At 51.3% G+C, this 20,567-nt stretch overlaps 1 protein-coding gene across 4 annotated transcripts in view; it reads left to right on the top strand.

Moving 5' to 3' along the window:
- The window catches only part of TSPAN9 (tetraspanin 9), a 205,885-nt gene that overhangs the window by 96,026 nt on the left and 89,292 nt on the right, over nt 1-20,567 (top strand). For 2 of the 4 annotated variants that reach the window (XM_039236360.1, XM_039236362.1), the window contains one exon: nt 1,839-1,939. The exons of 1 other annotated variant lie outside the window; for it this stretch is intronic. The gene's annotated coding sequence lies outside the window, so the exon portion shown is untranslated. Of the gene's footprint in view, nt 1-1,838; nt 1,940-8,073; nt 8,079-8,201; nt 8,205-20,567 lie in introns of those variants that run through there. One more of the 4 variants, XM_039236363.1, reaches the window with a different exon arrangement.

Consider the following 20,567-nt stretch of genomic DNA (forward strand, 5'->3'; position numbering starts at 1 on the left):
GGGCTGAGTGTTAGGAAGGTGCTGGATGGTCTTCTGAGGAGAGCCCTGGGGAGGAGGGGACGCCAAGGTCAAGGCAGTGAGCAAGAGGTGTGGGGAGGCGGCGGGTCACCGGGGAGTGGGAGGCCCCAGGGGATGCACCACACTCTTGCCAGCATTGAAAACATATGTAAATAAGTATTTACATTATATGTAAGTCATATATAAACATATATTTGTGTATATACATTACACACACACACACACACACACACACAACCTGATAGGTGTGTAAACAGTGATAGTTTGGCCACTTTCATTTGTATTTCCATGACTTGTAGAGTTCCCAAGTCTTTTTTACAAGCCGGAAGCCAGAGCACTGACACCCCTCGTCGCGGAAGTCCTTCACACAGAGCGTCTCTCTGGTTAGAGACGTGGCTGGTGCCACCTGGGAGTGTGGGGTCCTTCTGCCTCTACCTCGCGGAGGGCTCTTGCCTGCTGCTTGGCCTCCAGGTGGATTGGAAGCTGCTTGTGGGCCGAAAGCAAGTCTTGCAGTTTGCTTGGCTTTGAGTGGGCGGCATGTGCTGTGGGATGCGGGGTGGGGGGCCGGGGTCACCTCTCCCCACTGCAGACTTCTTTCTCTCTTTCTCCTCTGCTTTTCTCACCCTCTCCCTCCTTCTCCTTTTTCTCATCCATCCCGGCAATATTGGCATAATATCGGTTGTGCTTTTTTCTCCATTTGCATTTCCATCCTCAGTACGCCTGTTGCCTGATAGAGATTGAGAGGCTTCGGACCCCTTGTCCTTTACCCAGTGCCTGACACTCAGGCTCTCGATACACATGAGGAATCTTCTTCCTTTCCCTGAGGGTCTAATGGCAGTGTTCACAAAAAGTCAGGGAGAAGGATGGCATAGAAACTTCGACACTTGGAAAGCAGTGTGTCTGGGCCAGGGGGACAGGTGGGCTCTGGATGCTCACACCTGCTTCTGCAGCCCAGGTTTGAGAATGGGTTAAGCCCACGGGCTGGAGCAGGAGAGCTTTCTGGGCAGTCTGTGTATCTGCTGCAGAGGGTCTGACGGACAGTGGCGGAGACACCGTATGGCTCCTGCCGTCCCCCTCTGTTCCCATCGCACACAGGATCTGCTTGCTTATCCTCTGATGTGGTTTCTCCTGGGAGGGTGGAGGAATGAGAGTTATTCCGTAGCTTTTCATGAAGAGGAATGTGTGATTTGAACAATGCTGGGCCCAGGATGCCCTGGATTCCTCAGTCCACGCTGGCATTAGACAGGAACTATCAGGAGCTGGAAATAGGCCGTGGGGCCCCGGGGGGAGGGCCGATTGTTTGTGGCAACCCCACAGTCACCAGCCCGCCTCATCCTGGAACCACGGATGCCGCAGACAGGAAGGCACCTCCCAGAGTCATCTAGGAAGGAAGGGACCGTGCTGCTTCCATGCTGGGCACATTACACACGCGACACTCGGCTGCTCTGACTGCAGGTGGGGCAGGGTCCAGCCTGCCCAGGGCTCACCTGCCCCTGTCCTTAACAGCCTCTTGTGAAGCCTTCCACTTGTATTTTGAGTCCAGTCCCCTAATACTGCCCTAAATGAAGCAAGATACGAGGCCATCGCCCTTTGCACAGAGCCTTTAAATGCATGAGGGTATGATGTCTTCCTTCTGTTTTGGAGAACCAGTGGGAGGTGGTGTCTACTTTCGACACATGATGCAGGACAGCTGAGCAGAATTTGTAATGGATAAAATATTGGCTCCGTTCAGAATCGGTTTGCTCTCTTTTAATAGGGTAGGAAGGTATAGTTCTGTGCTGAGCTAACTTCATGCATTTTTTAAATCAACTTTGTTTCAGCCATCAAGAGAGGAATACATGAATAAAGAGTCCATATTATTCATTGTCCATTCGAGATTTTGCTTCGCTTGGAGGTGGGCACTGTTCTCCCAGTTTTGCAGGCAAGTACCCCATGCCCGTGTTTCTAGCCAGAATTCTGCCCAGCAGATGAGGTCTCTGGATAAAATGACCAGGGACGGATTTTCACAATGACAAAACTTGCTGTGTTTTCTCATAATGCACATAACATTTTGGCATCTTTAAGCACATTTCGGTCTCGGAAGGATGAATCTAGGGTATTTCCTGTAGCTGGGTAAACCTTCTTGGCCAGGTGTGGCCCTTGCAGAAAGTAGCCAGCTCTGAACTTCATGCCTATGAAGTCCTTGTTCTCATGGGCAGTCAGTCCACATCCTGAGACCTTCATGGACTGGACATAACCCCCCCTAAAGATCCCAGGCCATGGCTCAAATTTTGTGACTCAGTACACGCCAGCGTGTTTGTGTGTGTGTGTGTCTGTGTGTGTGTGTGTGCATGCATGTGTATGTGTGTGCATCTATGCCCACACCCCATGTATATGCTACATCTGAAGAAATGTTTCATGAAATTACCATGTGAGATACTTCATTCTGGCATTTTCTGTTTAGTTTTTAAAAATACTCTTCCTGACCCACTAAACTGATTTTGTAACCCATTAATGAGCAATGACCTGCAGTTTGGAAAACACTAATCTGGGAGTTGCTATAGATTAAAGCAAATGGAAATAATTAGCAAGTTAATTCATTTGGGTCATAATCACACATCTACTACAGCTCAGATTCTTTATTTCTTGCGGTTGGGTTTCTCTTTTCCTTATGGTCATCAGTGCCTTCAAAGCAAATACCTGTCCAGGAGGCTTGGGTTTCACGCATCTTTTAACAAGGACCCCTGTCAGTCCGCATGTTAACATCATCTTCCTAAAATAAATTTGATCCTAAGACACAGGTTTTTTGTTGTTGTTGTTGTTTGTTTGTTTGTTTGTTTTACCTAACAGATTGTTTTTCATACTAAAGGCATAGACAGAGTCCTGACTTACAAAACAGCTAATTTCCTCAACAGTTATTCATGGAGTGTTTTCAAGGCTGAGTAAATTAGCAGATCCATGGATTGGAGCTGGGGGTTCAGAGATGGCACCTTCCTACCCTTAAGGAGCTCACCTCCAAAGGGGGTGAAAGGCTTCTGAAGGAAGTAGAAGTGTGCGAGGCGCCGCGGTAGAGGTGCTGGCAAAGGCTTAATCAGAAAGACTGACTCGGGGAAGTCAGGAGGGCAGGGACCCGACCCAGAATAGATGAGGGTTGAGCTGGGTCTTCCAGGATGTGCAGGAGTTTGAAGGACAGGCCTGCCAGGTGGTGGTAAAAGAAATCTGGGATAGAATCAACAAAGTTTTTAAGCTGGAGCAACATAAGATCAGATGCTGGTGAGGGCGACTGTAAAAGGTGTCCAGGAACTGGCGTGGGCTGGGAAGGGGAAAGCAGGCAGGAGGTTTTAGTAATAGCCTTTTCTTGCTTTTATGAGAAGGAGATGTCATGGAGGAGTTTGGCCAAGGGAATGGCATGGAGGAGGGGGATGGGATCTGGGGCACGGAGGCTTGCTTGAATCTGCAGGGTGAAGAGATAAAGTAACAGACTCTGAGGAACCTCTCTAGGTTTCTAGATCAAGTGGCTTAGCTGGTGGTGATGCTGTTAACAGAGTAGAAAATAGCAAAGAAGGAACAGGTAGGTAGTGGGGAGAGAAGTGATAAATGTAGATTTAGGCCTGCTGGTTTGTGTTCTTGGTGGACATCCCGGTGGAAGGGTTCCAATGCTTGGCGACTTAGGGCAGGACTTCCGGAGAAAGAGCACGTTCCTTTCCTAGCTTGGCCATATACTCCTGGTCTGTGTGGTCCAGGATGAATCACCTAAGCTCTCTCATCTGTCAAGTGGGGAAAGCAGTGTTTATCTTTCAGGCTTGGTACGAGGATTGGGGAAAATAGCTATTGAAATCCTGGCACAAGGTAGGTACTCAGTTTTTTATAGCATTACTATTAGTGATCTGGGCTGAAAGGAAGGATCCGGGGTTCAAATCTCAGTTTTGCCGCAAAATTACAGGTGTCCTTGGGCAAGTTACTTCATCAGTCTGGGATTTCCTCATTTGGATAGGGCAGAGATTAAGCTTGATGATCTCGAACACCCATTCTAATGCGAAAATTCTGTGATTGTCTGAACACTGAGAGAAATAATTTACCAACACATTGGTTGATAGAATCGGGACTTGAAGTCACAAGTGTGCTGTAATAAGGGAGAGAAACTGACGAGACAGAAGATGATGGGCAAATGTTACAGTTACACTTAGATTTAGAAAGCTGCAGGAGTGTCAAAGGGGGACTTTCAACTCAGGCTTCAGATGCTTGATGTGACACCCCTAGGCAGGACCTGGTACCGCTCAGGGCTTATGTTTGTGATGGTCTGATGCACGGTATGAAGCAAGTTCAGTGCCAGGCCGTACTGGTGGAAACAGAGTGTCCAGATCAAGAGCTGTCACAGACTGTTGCCCTTTGCAATGTTCAAATTCCGTGGAGAATAGTGTTCAGCCCGTTCATCGACTGCTCTGTCACCAATAGTTTCTGTGGCCCTGCTATGTGCTGGGTGCTGAGGTGGGTGCTGGGGGTACTGTATTGATCAGATGCGGTAGGTGAGGGCACTGCATCTAAGGGAGGGCATTGGCAGATCGGGAGAGGCCAGGAGGTGAGTGGGCAGGGCGGCTCAGGATTTGTAGGTTGCTGCATGAGTAACAGCGGGAAGACGCGGAGATGATGTTTTGCTTGGGGAAGAGAAGAGTCAGGGTTCTTACATGGGAAAGCCTGGCACCTGGGTGAAGAACGAAGCCTCTATTTTACTGCTCCGGAGGGAAGAACTAATTCTATTAGCCAGAATAATGATGATGATGATAATTAAAAGAAATATTATCTACTATTTATTGAGCGTAGGGTGTTCCAGGCACTGAATCAGGCCCTGTATGTAGATCATCGACTTGGCACATCGTTAGGCATTTATGGGACTCATAATTCAGATGAGGAAACTGAGGTGCAGGGCAGTTAAGTAACTTGTCAAGGGGCAGAGTTGGGATTTGATACTGACATGACTGAGTTCATGGCCCATGTCTCCCCACACCCCATCCACATCTGTAAGGGGGAAGCTCAGAACAAGGAGTGGCTTTACGGTAGTTAGAGCTGCGAGGTGATGCCCAGGCGGCGTTCCAGCACAGCCAGTTGCTGTCTTGCACGGTCTTCCTCAGGGAACTTCTGCAGAGCAGCACAGATAGGACATCAGCAAGCAGCTCTTCCTGGGATCATAGGCTCCTAGGACAGCCCTGGAGGGAGGGAGGGAGGGAGACATTACGCCCATTTTGCAGATTGGGAGACCGCAGCTCACAGGGGTTAAGTGGCTTGCCCGAAGTCACACAGTCCCTCAAAGACAAATCTGGGCCTCGGACCTGGGTCTTGTGGCCTCACACCATGTACCTTCCTGCTGCCCCCCTCTGCCGGCCAGCCCTTTACAGCAGTCGTATACCTCCTGTGATTTGCCCAGATTCACTCCACCTCCTCCTCCCTGCTCCTTTGCTGTATCCGACAGGTTGCCTGTGATGTCCCTTGGGCACCAGAGCTCAAAACTGGCCTCAAACGGAGGCCTCCATACCGAGCTCAAAAATAGCCTGTATCCAAGGAGGTTGAGAGGGGGGACCACCGTCAGAGCACATGCGCGGCCATGAGTGGGGTGTGAAGTCTGGCAGGCTGTGTGTGTTGTGGGACAGGTGGGTGGAGAAGGCTGCAGGATCCCGAGGGGACAAGGGGTCTGTCTCCTGCCCCTTATCAGCCCTCCCCTGGGCTGCTGCTATCCCTTTCTAGAAGGCAGGCCTGGAGGGAGCAGATTAGGGAAGTTAATTACTCAATTAATTCTCCCAGATCAGACGGGCTTTCTGCTTGGGAGATGCTCTGCTGATGGAATGAGGAAATTGCTAATTTGCTGGTCCTGGTTACTGATAGAGGATATTGGGAGGTATGGAAGCTGGCGGTACACCTGGGGCCCGGGGCCCTCTGAGCTCATTGCCTTCTTCTTGTCCTTATGTGAGTGAGCATGTCTTTCTCTTCTCTCTCTCACCCTGTCGTCCCTCCCCGCCCCCCCCACCCGCTTTTTTGTTTGTTTTGCTTTATTTTTGTTTTTGTTTTTGTAAGCACTAGATACCACCAGAGGGATTGGCTAGGCTAGATTTTCAGACTTCGTTCATTCACTCAACAAGTGGTTACTGAGTCACTAGCACATGACTGGATGCTAGGGGGACACAGCAAGAACTGACGCGTGCTCTGCTCTCTTGCTGCTGACAGTCCCTTTGCAAAGACAACACTTGCCTGCTCGGGCTGCCCAGGCTGGGTCGGGGAGACTCATGATCAGAGGGTGGCGAGCAGGGAGGGTGGGAGAGCAGGTGTGTGGGGGGGTCATGAGGACGGGGAGATCTGTAACTGGGCCATCAACCTGAGGAGCCTCCATGCCAAGGGAGGGGATGCTGACTGAAGCCCAGAATTGGGGCAGGCTGGTGGAGAGCCAAGCCAGCCCGTGGAGCCCTCCCTAAGGCTGGAACAGCCATGCGGGAGTGCTGTCCAAGACAGAATGGTGGATACAAGGTCAGGACAGATGATGGAGTGCGGGTTGAAAGCCGACTCGAGGGCTGACGTAGGGAGCACTGGGTATCCACTTTGTCAGCTTTGCCGTGGTGAGAGCCTATCTGAAAGTGAACAATCAGAGGCAGAGCCCTGTGTCTTTGATGACACATGCAGGAGGGAAAGAAAAGTAGCCCTGGAGTGACCTAATCCTACCATTCTGTTCTTCTTTCCCTGCCCCCCACCGCCACCCCCCCGCACCGTGTCCCTCTTCATTAGGCACGTCTGTGAGTACGGGCTTGGGCTGACAGAATGATTTTGGCAGATATGTGCCTGCTGGAGAGGGGAGCTCTTGGCCAGGATTGTCTTCCCAGCTGGTGTGACTTCAGATTACTGACAGAAATGTCTCAGGGTGACTTTGGTGATTATGTGCAGATGTATCTTCAGGAGATGAACCGAAGGGAGCAGTGCGGGTCTTGTACTCAAACAGCCTCTAGGCCTGGAAGATTTGCTAGACGAGGTGGGTAGTGAAAGCAAGGGCCGCAGGGCCCCTCCGCGTTCAGCATGCTTTAGAGTCCCTTGAAGGTTTTATTAACAGGGGAGCTTATCACGGTGGGGACTCCAGAAGGCCAGAGTGGGCTCAGGAATTTGCCTTTGGTATCAGAACATGCGAGGGTTTGGAAGTAGGTGGCCTGGGACCCACACTAAGAGAAATGTGTTTTGGAGGGAACCCAGCACTTGGAAAGGGTGCTGGATCAGGGCTGGGAAGACCTGGTCGTGGCCCCTCGGTGACTGGCTCGGTGTAAGTCGCGTCACCTCTGATGCAGAGGCGTGTGCTGCAGTCTACTTCCTGGGACTTTCGTGAGGGCGAGATCCTTACTTATGCAAAACCTCTGAACACACACTTTTCTGTAGTTGCAAGCAATCGTCATTGCTTTTACAATTATAATAGAAATGTTCCGAAGCAGCCGTCTGGGTTGATTAAAGCCAGGGGAGGGGAGGGGAGGAGAGAAGTGAATCTCAGAAGACCCATAGCTTCTGGGATCTTCTTCCAACAAGGAAATTCAAGGAATTGCCCTCTCCATCCCCCTCGTCTGGGTGGTGAATCTGTTTCCTTACCATGTGGGTGGCTTCTTCAGCCTTGAGATAGATGGGTAGGAAGAAGAGAGGTCCCAAAGCTCCCTAATTACAGCAACTTCTGGGTCGCTTCTCCCTTTTCTCTGGTGCTGATGTTACTTAAACTGAGCAATTAGAGCCGTGGGTTGCTGCCGGGAGCTCCCGGCACGCTTGACCCATCCTGCCCTGGGTGGGGGCTGCTGATGGCCTGTAGCATCAGGTTGGGGTGGGAATAGCCTGCATTCAGACTTTCTGTTGTGTGCATTGTTTCTCGAGCCAGCTCCTGTTTGATGGAAGGGGGAGGGCCTTTGTGTCGCACAACTTCAGGGGATGTGCTTCCTAGAGAACAGAGTGTAACTGTCCCCCTGGAGTTGAGGGGTGGCAGCCCTCCATGGAAGGGGCACGGCCTGGGGTACCCCTATTTTGTTACTAAACTTTACTGGTTCCTTGGTCTTTGGTCTTTATTCTCAGTTTTGGTACCTGATGATGTCAGTAGAAATGCATTTATTAAATGCATTATTTAATTTTTTTCATTGCTTCTTTATTTTTGAGAGAGAGGCGGGGAGGGGCAGAGAGAGAGGGAGACACAGAATCCAAAGCAGGTTACAGGCTGTAAGCTGTCAGCACAGAGCCTGACACGGGGCTTAAACTCATGAACTACAAGATCATGACCTGAGCCAAGTTGGACACCTAACCAACTGAGCCACCCAGGTGCCCTATATGTATATTAAAAAAAAATGTTTATTTATTTATTTTGAGAGAGAGAGCATGAGTGTGTGCAATGTGGGGGGGGGGTGCTATGGGGAGGGAGAGAGAGAGAGAGAGAGAGAGAATGAGAATCCCAAGCAGGCTCTGAACTGTCAGTGCAGACACAGGGCTCAAACTTATGAATGGTGGGATCATGACCTGAGTCGAAATGAAAAGTCAGATGCTTAACTGATAGAGCCACTCACATGCCCCCAAAATGTATATATTATAGATGATAAAAGTAATAAAGACTAGCTTGTCCCCTGACCATACTTGGTTTCAGAATTCATTTAGAAACAGTCACTTAGTACACAAGTATTGTTGAGTCTGGCCGTGTACCTAGCAGTGTGCAGAGTCCCTGGGGGGGGGGGGGACTGGAGTCGGGGAGAGGGGTGGAGAGGGACTCTGTGAATAAGCTGTTCTCAGACAATGGTGGGCATCTCCCTTCATTCAGTGTGCATCTGTGGTGTGGGCTTGGGTCGCCGGGTCCTGGGACATGGCTACACTAGCTCCAGCTTTGTTGGAATTTCTGAGGTTGTCCGGGTGGGGCAAGGAGTCATTTTAATGTGGAAACTCAGGGGGTCACATTCAGAAATGGAATCTGGGTGTGCCTAGTGCAGCTCTTGATTCACTTTCCCTGTGACTGGTGGATTTGAGGGTGTGGACTGGGAGTTTCCGGCCCCACCGAGGAAGGGCTGGTGTTATGCAGGGTGGCCGGCACTCCCTTTCCCAGCTCCCCAGGTCAGCACTCTTGGTGAGTCTCCTACCTCCAGCCGGGCCTCTGGCCCGCTGTGACTACGTGCTACAGCTGGGCCCGCAGATCTTAAAATAGCAGTATGAGCTGGCTGCTTTGCATGTGGGGAGCCCGCCTGACGCGTGATGGGGCAGCCGCGTGGAGTTGGGGCTCCGCTGGCTCTAACTACTGGGGTGGAGAGTATGCTTTGGGGTTCAGGGCTGGGGAAACAGGGGGTGGTGTGGTTGGGGACTCCTTAGGGGTGGATGGTGCAGAGGGGAAGCAAAGAGCTTATCTTTCCGAAGACCTTTTAAGGGAATGCCTTGAACCTGATGACTCCGGAGCCTCCTACTGTTGAGCTCAGAGGCCTTCAGCTTGGTATCCTGTCTGGCCCTGGCCCTGGCCCCTGGTACTGCCCAGAGTTAGCCATATAGGGTCCCATTCCAGCCTAAATGAAGAGAGAAAATAAGGTGTGGGGTGGGGGTGGGGGTGGCGGGTGCTGCAGGGCCAGGTCAGCGGGAGAATACAGGTATCTTGAGGCCCAGTCAGGTGGGCACTAACCACTGGGCTCCATCACTCCCCAGTTGCCTCCTCTTGGGAAGCTAAAATGGCACCCAGAGGATTCGTTAGGGGTGCCCTCCAGCATTCATTCATCCAGCAAGTGCTTACTGAGTATCTGCCATGGGGAAAGCTCTGTTCTGGGCTATAGAGAGTCAGCAAGGAACAAACAGACCAAATCCCCACCCTCAAAAGGCTTCCTGCTGGTGGGGGAGGGAGAGCATAAACAATCAATTCACAAAAAAGCAGAGGCATATCTTGTGTTAGTGTGCTGTCCTTTATTGTGCTTTGCAGACATTGTGTTGTTTATAAACTGAAGGTTTCTGACAACCCTACGTCCAGCGAGTCTGTGGGCGCCATTTTTCCAACAGCATTTGCACACTTTGGTCTCTGTGTCAAGTTTTTGTAGTTCTTGCAATATTTCAGACTTTTAATTATTACATTTGTTATGGTGATCTGTGATCAGTGATTACAACTCGCTGAAGGCTCAGATGATAGCATTTTCAGCAATAAAATATTTTAAAATTAAGGATATGTACTTTTTTTTTAAAGATACAATATTGTTGCATACTTAATAGACTAGAGTAGTTTGAACATAACTTTATATGCTCTGAGAAACACCAAATTTCAGTTGACTTGCTTTATTGCAATACTTGCATTACTGTAATATTCACTTTATTGCGATAATCGCTTTATTAGAGCGGTCTGGAACTGAACTCGCAACATCTCTGAGGTCTGCCTGTAAATTATATTTTATGTTGGGGATAAGTGCTGTGGGAAAAGCCAGACAGGGGAGCAGAGATTGAGTGTGCTGGGGGAGGTACAGTTTTACTTGGGGTGGCCAGGGAAGGGCTCATCGAGAAGGTGGCATTGACGCGGAGGTGTGAAGGAGACGGGAGAGCTGGCCGTGCGGAGATCTAGAGGAATAATGTTCCAGTCGAGGGAACAGCCAGCATAAAACCTCTGCTGGAAGAAACAGCAAGATGGACAGTGTGGCTGTAGTGGAGAGAGTGAGTGGTGGTGGTGGTGGTGTGTGTGCGTGCATGAGCTTTGTCTTTTACTCTGAGAGATGGCAAGCCATTAGAAGGTTCTTAGCAGAGTAGTCACCTGGTCTGACTTACACGACCGGGTCCCTGTAGTACAGGAGCTAATTTCTGTGGACTCTCTCTGGTTATTAGGCCACCTATGGGTCACCCCATGAGACCAGTTCATGCCTTCACCAGAACTTGTCTGGCCTCCATTCCTGCTCCCAAACCCTAACCATGAGATTTCCTCTTCTGGGGAGGAGGACAGAATAATGCCGTGTTTCCTCTTGCTGTAGAATTTCTTTTGGACGGAAAGAGCTGGGCGATTACGGTGGTTCGCTGGAGTTCTATGGGTACTCGCTCTCAAGAGCTTATTAGTAAATAATCAGGAAATTTGTCAGCTGTTTGTTAAGCCATTGGTAGCCTGAAATTGGCCGTGGTGGGAGTATCTATGCCGTAGAAACTGGCAATCATGGCTTTTCCCCCTGGAGGGCTGATTGTTAAGCATTTACCAGCCCACCACTGGCTTATTATCTCTACTTCATGTGGACTGTGGCTTTGGACGACAGGGCCTCTGTTTGCTTTCCTTTGGCAAAGCACATATGCGTGTTCCTACCATGTGAGGTCAGAGAGAGAGCACGAGGGACATGCTGGCTGAGGGGCTGATGCAAGCTGGTGTTGGGAGCACTGCTGTATTCCCCAGGGTTGACAGAGCTTGGTCCCAGTGCCATGATGTGGGGCTTCTCCGTCACTCCTGGCTGGGCAATCCTGATGCACAAGTGCTCTCTCATCTCCTTCCTTCCTTTTCCTTCACCACCCCCTGTGTGTGTAGCATGCCGTGTGCATGCCTCAGTAAGGGTCTGCTTTGTGCCTAAAAGCCGGCTTCATGCTGGGACCAGGTAAACCCACTTGGTATAAGGATAGATCTCTGATTTAGAAGTCAAGAGACATAGGTTCAGTCCCAACTCTGCCTCTAACTAGCCTAAATTTTTTTAAAAATGTTCATTTATTGCTGAGAGAGAGAGAAGAGAGAGACAGCGTGCGCACAGGTGGGAGAGGGGCAGAGAGAGAGGGAGACACAGAATCCGAAACAGTCTCCGGGCTCTGAACTGTCAGCACAGAGCCTGATGCAGGGCTTAAACTCATGAACCATGAGATTGTGACCTGAGCTGAAGTCAGACGCTTAACTGACTGAGCCGCCCAGGCACCCCTGCCCCTAATTAGCTTAGACAAGCCCTCTCCTCTCTTGGGTGCTAAGTTTCCTCATTTGTATACTGAGATCATGTCCCTGCCCATGTATCTTGTAGGAGTGTGGTGACTATCATGTGCACTCTTAAGTGCGAAAGCCCCTTGAACAAGCTGAGTCACATGTCTTTGCTCATGGTGTTCGAGCATCTGGGACCTCTGTCTTCTGCCCTCCGTCAGTGAGGATGAGAGCTCAGCATGCATCCCAGGAAGGCTTCCCAGATAGGCCATGCCTCCCCGGGAAGGCCTCCTGAGCACTCCGTGTGTACAACCCGCTCGGGCATGTGCGCGTGAGCTTCTGTCTCCTGCCACCCTTTCATTTTTTTGCTCTTCCCCCAAATGGACCTTTAGCTCCTAAGGTCTGATGCCCCTCAGTGACACCCATGGTGGTGAGCCCTGGAAATCTTCAGTGATTGGTAACCAGTATAGTGTCCTTTGGCTTTACATCAAGTTCCTAGGAAGCACGTTGGATGGTTACAGTGTGTGTGTGGCTGGAAGGTTCTGACATGTAGAACTGTCTATTTGATGAAGGAGTTTTCCTGACCATGCCTCATCTGTCCCTCACAATCACACCCAGCCCCAGGTCACAGACAAGAAAATGGAAGTGTGCTCATTCATTCATCCAGTTAAAAAGTGTGTACTGTGCTCAGAAAGCTGTGTGCCTCTGGTCACGCAGGACACACCGACAGTAGGTCTCAGAGCTGGGACCGGAGCCCCAGCCCCTTATGCTGCCTGGCTCCCTGCGACAGGAGTATTTGTCTTGTGCTCTCTCTTTTGGGGCAGACAGAGGGCCGCACAGTCGAGCGTGCATTCATGGAAGTATCAGGGATAAGCCAGGTTGGATGCTGGTCAGGCTCAGGCTTGCGGGTGGAGGGGGAGAGGGGCAGTGCCAGTGCTCAGTGCCTGTCCCTGCTGTGTCCGGCTGAGGCTGCGGGCTGGCATTTCCTCTGGCAGCAGTGTGGGGGAGGGGAAGAGCAGGTGTGCCCTGGCATTTGGCCTGACAGGGATATAGAAGCGCCCCTTGGGGCCAGAGCTTGGGGGATGAGTGACACGCAGCCACCCAGGCACATTGGGCCTCACGGAACACAGCCACATTGAGCTCCGGGCTGGACATCTGAGCTCTCTGGTGGCCAGGTCTGGTGGGTGACCCCAGAAAGGGCCTCCAGAAGGGAGGACAAATGCCAGTGATTTAGCAAGGGGAGCACCTACCAGAAAGGCTGAGGGCAGTGTCAGAGGTGTCCAGTACATGGGTTGAGGTGAGTACGTATGGTGAAGGTGGGGGTGGGGTTTGGGGGCCATGTGGATATCATGAGGGATTCAGTCAGTTTGCCTTCAGATTTCTTACGTGTCCACCACACATCCGACTGGTTGCTGCGAGAGGCTCACAGGTGAGTTCATCCCCTCAGACTTCCTGTCTTCTGGTAGGAAGACATTTATGCAAACAGCCATGATACAAGGCAGAGTGAACTTAGTGCCCCAAGGAGAGGTTAAGAACAAGAAGAGTGCCCCTTAGTTTTGGGGGATCCTTAGGATCAGAGTTTTCTTCATGGAGGCTGTGGCATTTGAGGGGAGCCCGGAACCATTTACCAAAGACAGAGATGGATGGGGGGAGCCCACAAAGGTGGAGGGCAGTGCACAAACCAGAGTATGGAGGCGGCGAGGTGGGGACGTGTCCAGAGAACAGTGAGGAGCTCTGGCTACTGGGAACACTCGGCACAGGTCAGGGACTCATGGGAAATAAGGCCCACAAAGTACAGTGTCAAAGGTCTCAAGTGCCAAGCTTGAGTGTTTGTGTTAAATCCACAGGGAGCCGGCGAAGATTTTGAGCTGGTGAGAGGGGCAGTGTGGCATCTCAGATCCCTGTCTCTGGACAGTGGTAGTGGCACCTGTGGTGGGCGGGGTTTAGGAGGAGGCCTGGAGGCATTAAGGGCACTGTGGCAGGTGGGAGGTGGAGCAGGGCTGGCAGTCTTGAGGAGAGGCTGACACGGGGAGTGTGGGTGCATTTTGTCCACAGTCTAGCATGTATTGGGCACGTCTGGGTCAGGGGAACATGGTTGGATCCACGTCATGTAAGATTGGGTTACAACAACTCCGTGGAACAGTCTGGGAGGCTTTGGAAGAACACTGCAGGACCCTGAGAGTTTTGGAAGCTGAAATAGCAGACTAAAGGATGTGGTTGGTGACCTTTTTCATCTTAACGACTGTGAGATGAGAAAGATGCCTCCAGATTTGGGAAGGATGCTTCTCTGAGTTCCCCTACGCTAGAAGCACCTTGGCTGATTTAGCTGTATGGACGCGGACCTGCCTGAGGCAGGCAGAGGGAAGAGAGATGCAGTGGGTTTGGGTTGGTGCTGCTGCTGCACTTGACCGAATGGCTGGTGCAAGTTCAGAGACCACGAGTAGCTTCATGCACCATGAGACCTGTGAGTCCCTCGCCAGCCAACTTCTACCCAGCAGGGATGCCCAAATATGTCTCCCCTCCGTTCACCCACATGCTTCTTACTCTCCAGCTAGGGTGGAACAAAGGTGGGCTCCCTTTCCGTGAGCCAGTGGAACCTGGGGCACTGTTTTGTCCCAATCTTCTCTAGAGTGTCCCCAAGCACTACTCACGCGCTGCCCTTCCCTACAGTGGTTCTAGGCTCAGTGGAGGGACAGAGGGAATGGGGGAGGCAGCAGCTCCTGCATCTGCGGAAGGGTCCCAGGTGCAGGGGCCGGTTTCACAGGCAGGCTAATGCTGGGTCAGAGAGCGCTGTCCCAGCCGGCAAGTCAGTGCCCTCCGTGGAGTGGTTTAGGAATATTGGATTTGCTGGGTCAGTAAATTTCCACTGGTGCATGGCAATAAACCTCAGGCTTCATCATGCGTCCCTGTGCCTGGCGGTCTGGCCTTATCTCATCCTCCCTGAAGCCACCTGCCCTCTTTGATAAGTGCTAATAACAAATCCTTTCTTTCTCTCTGTCTCCCTGGAGTGAATGGGTCAGTGTACGCACGTCTGTGGGCTCGGGTACATCTGTCCAGCACAATGCCTTGCACACCAGGCCCTTCAGGGGACGCAACAGGGATGCTGCTTGGGCTTAGGATGAAAGATGGTGCTGGTTTAGGACTTTCTTGGGAAAAAGGGCCCAAGAGGTGGGTATCACACAGGGTGGGCCGCCAGGCTATGCTTCTAGGGCTCAGCTTTTACTGCTTCCTCTCTGTAAACCACCTCAAAGAAAAGACTGTTGTTCTTGGTGAGTGTCCATTCCTGCTCTTTGCTTAAAGCCTCCCCTGCTCTAAGCCTAGGCACATTTTTTCTCAAGAGCGACTGTCCCTGGCTCACAAGCCCCTCAAACACCCTCACTGCTTCACTCGCGAGTTTGGTGGTATTTAAGAGCGCCTGTGTGTTTATGAGCACAGTGTGCGAGACACTGTGCGAAGGGCTGGCTTGCAAAGGTGATGGACACAGCCCGTGCTCTCAAGGAGTGCAATCGTGGGGGCAGGGAGGGTGCCGAACAGGCAATGCCGTGCTGGGACGGGCTTCAGGAGGGGCCCCGGACTTCAGGAGGAGGCCACACGGATGCCACCTGGGCAGTGAAAGTTAGCCAGTCAGAGGTGTGCGGAAAGGGAGTGCCAGGTAGAGGAAGTGGCGACTTTGATATGTGTTCATCTTGGAGGGAGTGTAGGCAGAAGAGGGTGGGGGTGATGGGGTCCACAAGAAGAGTAGGGGAAGGAGGAGGTGGGGAAGCACCTATGTAGGTGTGTGATTAGCATCCAGGGTCATCTCTGCTCCAGCCCCACCTTGCTCCTGCACATACTTTCTGCAAAGCTTCGTTTTGGCTGGCCATGTGGACGCGTCCTTGCCCGATGTCCTGGGTACTTTTCTGCCCTCTGGCTTTGCGTAGCCATTCCCCTCCCAGCACACCCTTCCTCCAGCCCTCTGCCTATCCAGTCCCGCCCATCTTCCCATTTCACAGGTGGGAATTTCAGGGCTGCAAGTCTGGAGAGTGCCTGGAACTACCTCGTTCAAGCGCCTTATTTTGTACTTGAGGGACTAGAGACCACAAAGGTAACTAGTATCCTGAGGTTTTGTTCCTTAGGTGGCCCAAGGTGACCATACAACTGGAAGGCCCTTCCTAATGACGCTGGCTTGCCCTGTGCACACCCTGCCTTGAGCCCCCATTCATTTGTTATCAAGTATTTATTGAGCCCCCGCTGCTGGTCAGGCATTGTACTGGGTACACAGCACTGAGAAAAACAGACCCAGTCCCAGCTGCCCTCAGGTTCATGGTCAAATAGGAGAGTGAGACAGCAAACAGTCACTCAAGCAAATGTGTACTTTATTTAAAAAAAAATTTATTTTTTAATGTTTAGTTTTTAGAGAGAGAGAGAGAGTGAGCCTGTGAGCATGAGCGGGGATGAGCAGAGAGAGAGGGAGACACAAAATCCGAAGCAGGCTCCAGGCTCCCAGCTGTTAGCTCAGAACCTGACCCGGGTCTCGAACTCACAGACTGCAAGATCATGACTCGAAAGTTGGATACTTAACCGACTGAGCCCCCCAGGCACCCTGTCAGTGGGTACTTTCACGCTGGGCTGAGTGCTGGACAGGAAGAGGTGGGTGGTGCTGAGGCTGTATTTGCTGATGGGCAGGGGAGCTTCCGTGTGGCCTGCAGGGGCAGCCAGCAAACCAGAAGAAACCCTTTTGAAGAATTTGCAAGAACTCAGGGATGAATACAACTAAGTCAGGCAGTGGGTTGGGCAAGAGCATTCCAGGCAGAGGGAATAGCATGGGCAAAGGCTCTGAGGAGAGAGCAAGCTCAGGGGGTTTGCTGGCTGGGGCATAATGAGCAAGAGAAGGTTACTTACTTGCACATGGTGCTGGACAGGTAGGCTGGGGCCAGGGATGCCAGCCCCTTAGGGTGTTTCAGGAGTTTGGATGGCAATATCAAAGTAGACTAGTGCGCGCGCGCACACACACACACACACACACACACACACACACACACACACTCCTAATCTCAGGAAAATGGGAAGCCTCTGGACAGATTAAAGTAGGAGAGCACCGCGAGTGAGAAGACAGTGTTGATGCCCCAGGAAGAGGACCTGGGGCCGAGGTGGGAACGGGAGCTGGTCCTGGGCCGAGGCAGGAGCCCAGGTGAGGCAGGGTGTAGGATGGCCCAGGACAGTGCCCGTGGAGACAGAAGTAGAAGGTGGCTCTTTGGACGCAACTTGTGTTTGATTGGGGGTGGGAGAAGTGACAGTGCCAATGAGGAGTCAAGGGTGAGTGCTGGGCTCCCGGCATAAGGAATGGATGGGGTGAGTGTTAGGCTGTTTATTGAGAAGGGGAGGGTATGGCCGGGGGAGCCAGGCTAGGGCAAGGTCAGTCCCTGTGGGGCATGCGAAATCGGAGCTGCCTGGGAGGCAGCAAGTGGGGCTGCCAAATGGGAGCTGGGTATGTGCGCTTGGGGCTTGGGAGACGGGCAGAGCCAGGTAAACATTTAGGTGACGTTGGCAGGTGGATGGCACCGTGACAGATGGGATGGCCAAACGCAAGCGTGTTGGGCCCAGGACAAGGGGGCCCAGAACTGAGGGCGTGAGGACGAGGAATGGCCAGTGCTCACCCTTAGAATTTGAGCCACAGAACACATTGATTATGTGTTGTATCTTTGTTCAATTGCATCAAGTTAGATGGGGACTGGGACCATATTTACTATAATAACTGTGTTGATAATGATAATAGCACCTCAGGTCCTTTGAACATCTCTGTTTCAGACATTGTGCTGTGTGCATTACAGTTTTAACCTTTAATCCCTAGTTTCTTTAAAAATTTTTAAAAAATATTTATTCTATTTTTATTTTTGAGAGAGGGAGAGACAGAGTGTGAGCAGGGGAGTTGCAAAGAGAGAGAGGGAGACACAGAATCCGAAGCAGGCTCCGGGCTCTGAGCTGTCAGCACAGAGCCCAACGTGGGGCTCAAACTCACGAACCACGAGATCATGACCTACAGTGAAGTCAGATGCTTAACTGACTGAGCCACCCAGGTGCCCCTAATCCCTAGCTTCTTACTGCCTGGGGAGGTGTGTATTATCATCCATTTTGTGGTTGGGGAAACTGAGATACTTATGGGTAAGTGGTCATTGTAGGTTTCCCGGCAGTTCTAAAATAACCTGCTCCAGAAGGGGTTTGGATGCAGGTCCATCTAGTCCCAAAGCCCAGAGTGTTTCCATGACATTATTTTGCTAGAACTCTGTTCTCTGTGGTTGGGTCAGGTGGTGGGTATGGGCAGGGGTTATTGACGGCATCTGAACCTTAATTTCTCGCAGAATTGGGCCCCACGGTCACGAGGGCATGTGGCATGTGCTGAGTGGTGCTGGTTTTCTGACGGCCCATACATACCTTTCACCTGGCTCCTCATTATCTAGAAGCCTTATTTCCAGTGCTCCTGGCTGGGTCACGAGTGGTCCGGTTGGTCTCTATTTGTGACCTGGTTTTCTCAGAGCTGACTACTTGCAGCATCACCAGCACACGCTCTGACCAGTGTGCTCACTTCTCACTTGTGGAGTGTGGACGCACAGCCGAGGGTCTCTTCACAGTCATGGCTCCTCAGTAGCTGGGAGTGGCCTCTGACAGGGGCCGATCATGGCCAGCTCTTGAGCTCTGAGAAGTGACTGCAGTACTAGGGAGCCTGCACGAGTTCAGTGGGGGCTCAGTGGAGGCAGACGTGCATTGTCCTCAGAGCACCTCTCAAAGGCCCTCTGTCCCCACCCTGGATGAGGAGGGGTTCACGAGTATCTTGGCATCTGTCTTGTTTCGGTCAGTCTTCCCTGGGTTCCGTTTCCTGCCTCTCCTGAGTCTTCCTCCAGAGTGGCGCTCGGATCCATAAGTTTATTTATCCGTCTGTCTGTTTCCTCACCCATCCCATGCTGCTCTATGTATTGGGAATATGGCTCTGAACAAAACAGTTGACCTTGTGGCCTTTACCCCCTGTTATCTATAGCTGGGAATTTTACATTTCCTGAGTTCCCTCGTCAGGTTCTGATGGCCTCAGATAGCCTGCTTTCCAGGAACAATTCCATAGATTTCTGGCTTGTGTCCCATTCTCTGGTTAATGAACTTGGGGCTCTCAGGCTATCCTTAGAGAGAACCCAGGACTTAGGCATGGTGGTCTTCCTCTCCCCTCTACCTATCTACAAATTCTGAGTACCCGCCCTGTGGTGGTCACTGTGACAGGCCCCGGTGGGTGATGGAATGGTTCAGACCCAGCCCCTAACTCCTTGGGGAAGCCTGGTGGCCAGAGCAGAGGCATGTGGACAAACTATAATTGCAGGCTGAACAAACAGCTGGGGGCTCAAAGGAGAGAGGAACAAACCTCTTCCCAGAGAGTGAGGTAAATGGACCACGGTTGATAGACTGTCTGGAGCAATCCTGTCTAACTGTGAACCTGGTCACTGCAGCCAAACCCTGTTTGTTTGTTTTCCTTACTAGTCTCAGAAACTTAACACATAAAAACCAGAACTACCCCTAGTTCTTTTTGACTCCGACCTTTTCACTGGCATTGTTACTGTCCTCCTGAATCCTGGCCAAGTATGGTAACATGTGACCTTGTAGCTGTTTAATTTCCATGGCAAAGAGGAGACTTGCCCCTGCCTCTGGACCCTTCTAACCATTCCTTGCCTGCTGAGCCTTCGGGAGATTGCCTCCCTCCTAGGGACCTCCCCGGCCTTCTTTTCTTTGGGCACCATGGGTAAACGGTTTGCTTGGCAATTAAAGCATTTTCTATATTGCTTAGAAAGATCCCAATTTTGGAGTTTAAAAATTGGGATGAGGTAAGCCTCCCTTCTACAATGGTGGCCTGTCTCACACATTCCCTAGGATAGCAAGTGCCACCTCGTGTCTAACCTAAATTCTCGATGAGGCTGCCCTGTTTGAAGCTTGAAGGTACAGGATACCTCATGAGCTGCACACGGTGCCAAATACAGAAATATTCAGCGCAGGTCAGGAAGGGGATCTGTGTTGGTCCATCAGCTCTGATTGTGTGTGGGTGAGAGACCAAAGCTGCGCTCTCTCACTGCAAGCCTGAGGAGCTCGGAAAGAGGCAGAGAGAGCTTGGCATTTACTCGGAGCCCACATCTCCCCAGTTGCCAGTCAGCGGAGATGTTGCATGTTGATTTCACGTATTCACTTCTCTTTCTCCCCTCTGGGAATTCTGTACTCGCTTCACTTTTTTTTTTTTTTTTTTTTTTTTTTTTGGTTTAAAAAAAAAGGCATGGCAAGGCAGCTCTGCCTTGTTCACATGCTCAGAGATTCTCAAGGGCAGGCTGTATCTTTCAGCTCTCCTGAGCAGGGTGAGCAGTTGAGTGGATCAGGGGATGGGCAGGAGACATAGAGTCTCAGACTACCTTTGATCTCTGGAGGTTACTTATGTACCCCAAATATTAAGAACAGAACGGGACAACCACAGCAGCTGATCTCACTTCTTCATGCTGCTGCCAGGCTCAGCTTCCTAGGGCACCAATTTTGTCATGTGCCTCCACTGCTTGGGAAGCTCCAGGATGAAGTCCAAACTTTTCCTGTGTCATGCAAGGCCATGCACAGTAGCTCACTTTGACTCTCAGGCACAATTTCCTGCTCCAGGGAGGCCTGTCTCCTCACTGTCCCCTCCATGTATCATACTCATGCCTTC

Source organism: Hyaena hyaena, unplaced genomic scaffold (genome assembly GCF_003009895.1).
Source record: "Hyaena hyaena isolate Hyena2069 unplaced genomic scaffold, ASM300989v1 scaffold_108, whole genome shotgun sequence".
Classification (NCBI taxonomy): Eukaryota; Metazoa; Chordata; class Mammalia; order Carnivora; family Hyaenidae; genus Hyaena; species Hyaena hyaena.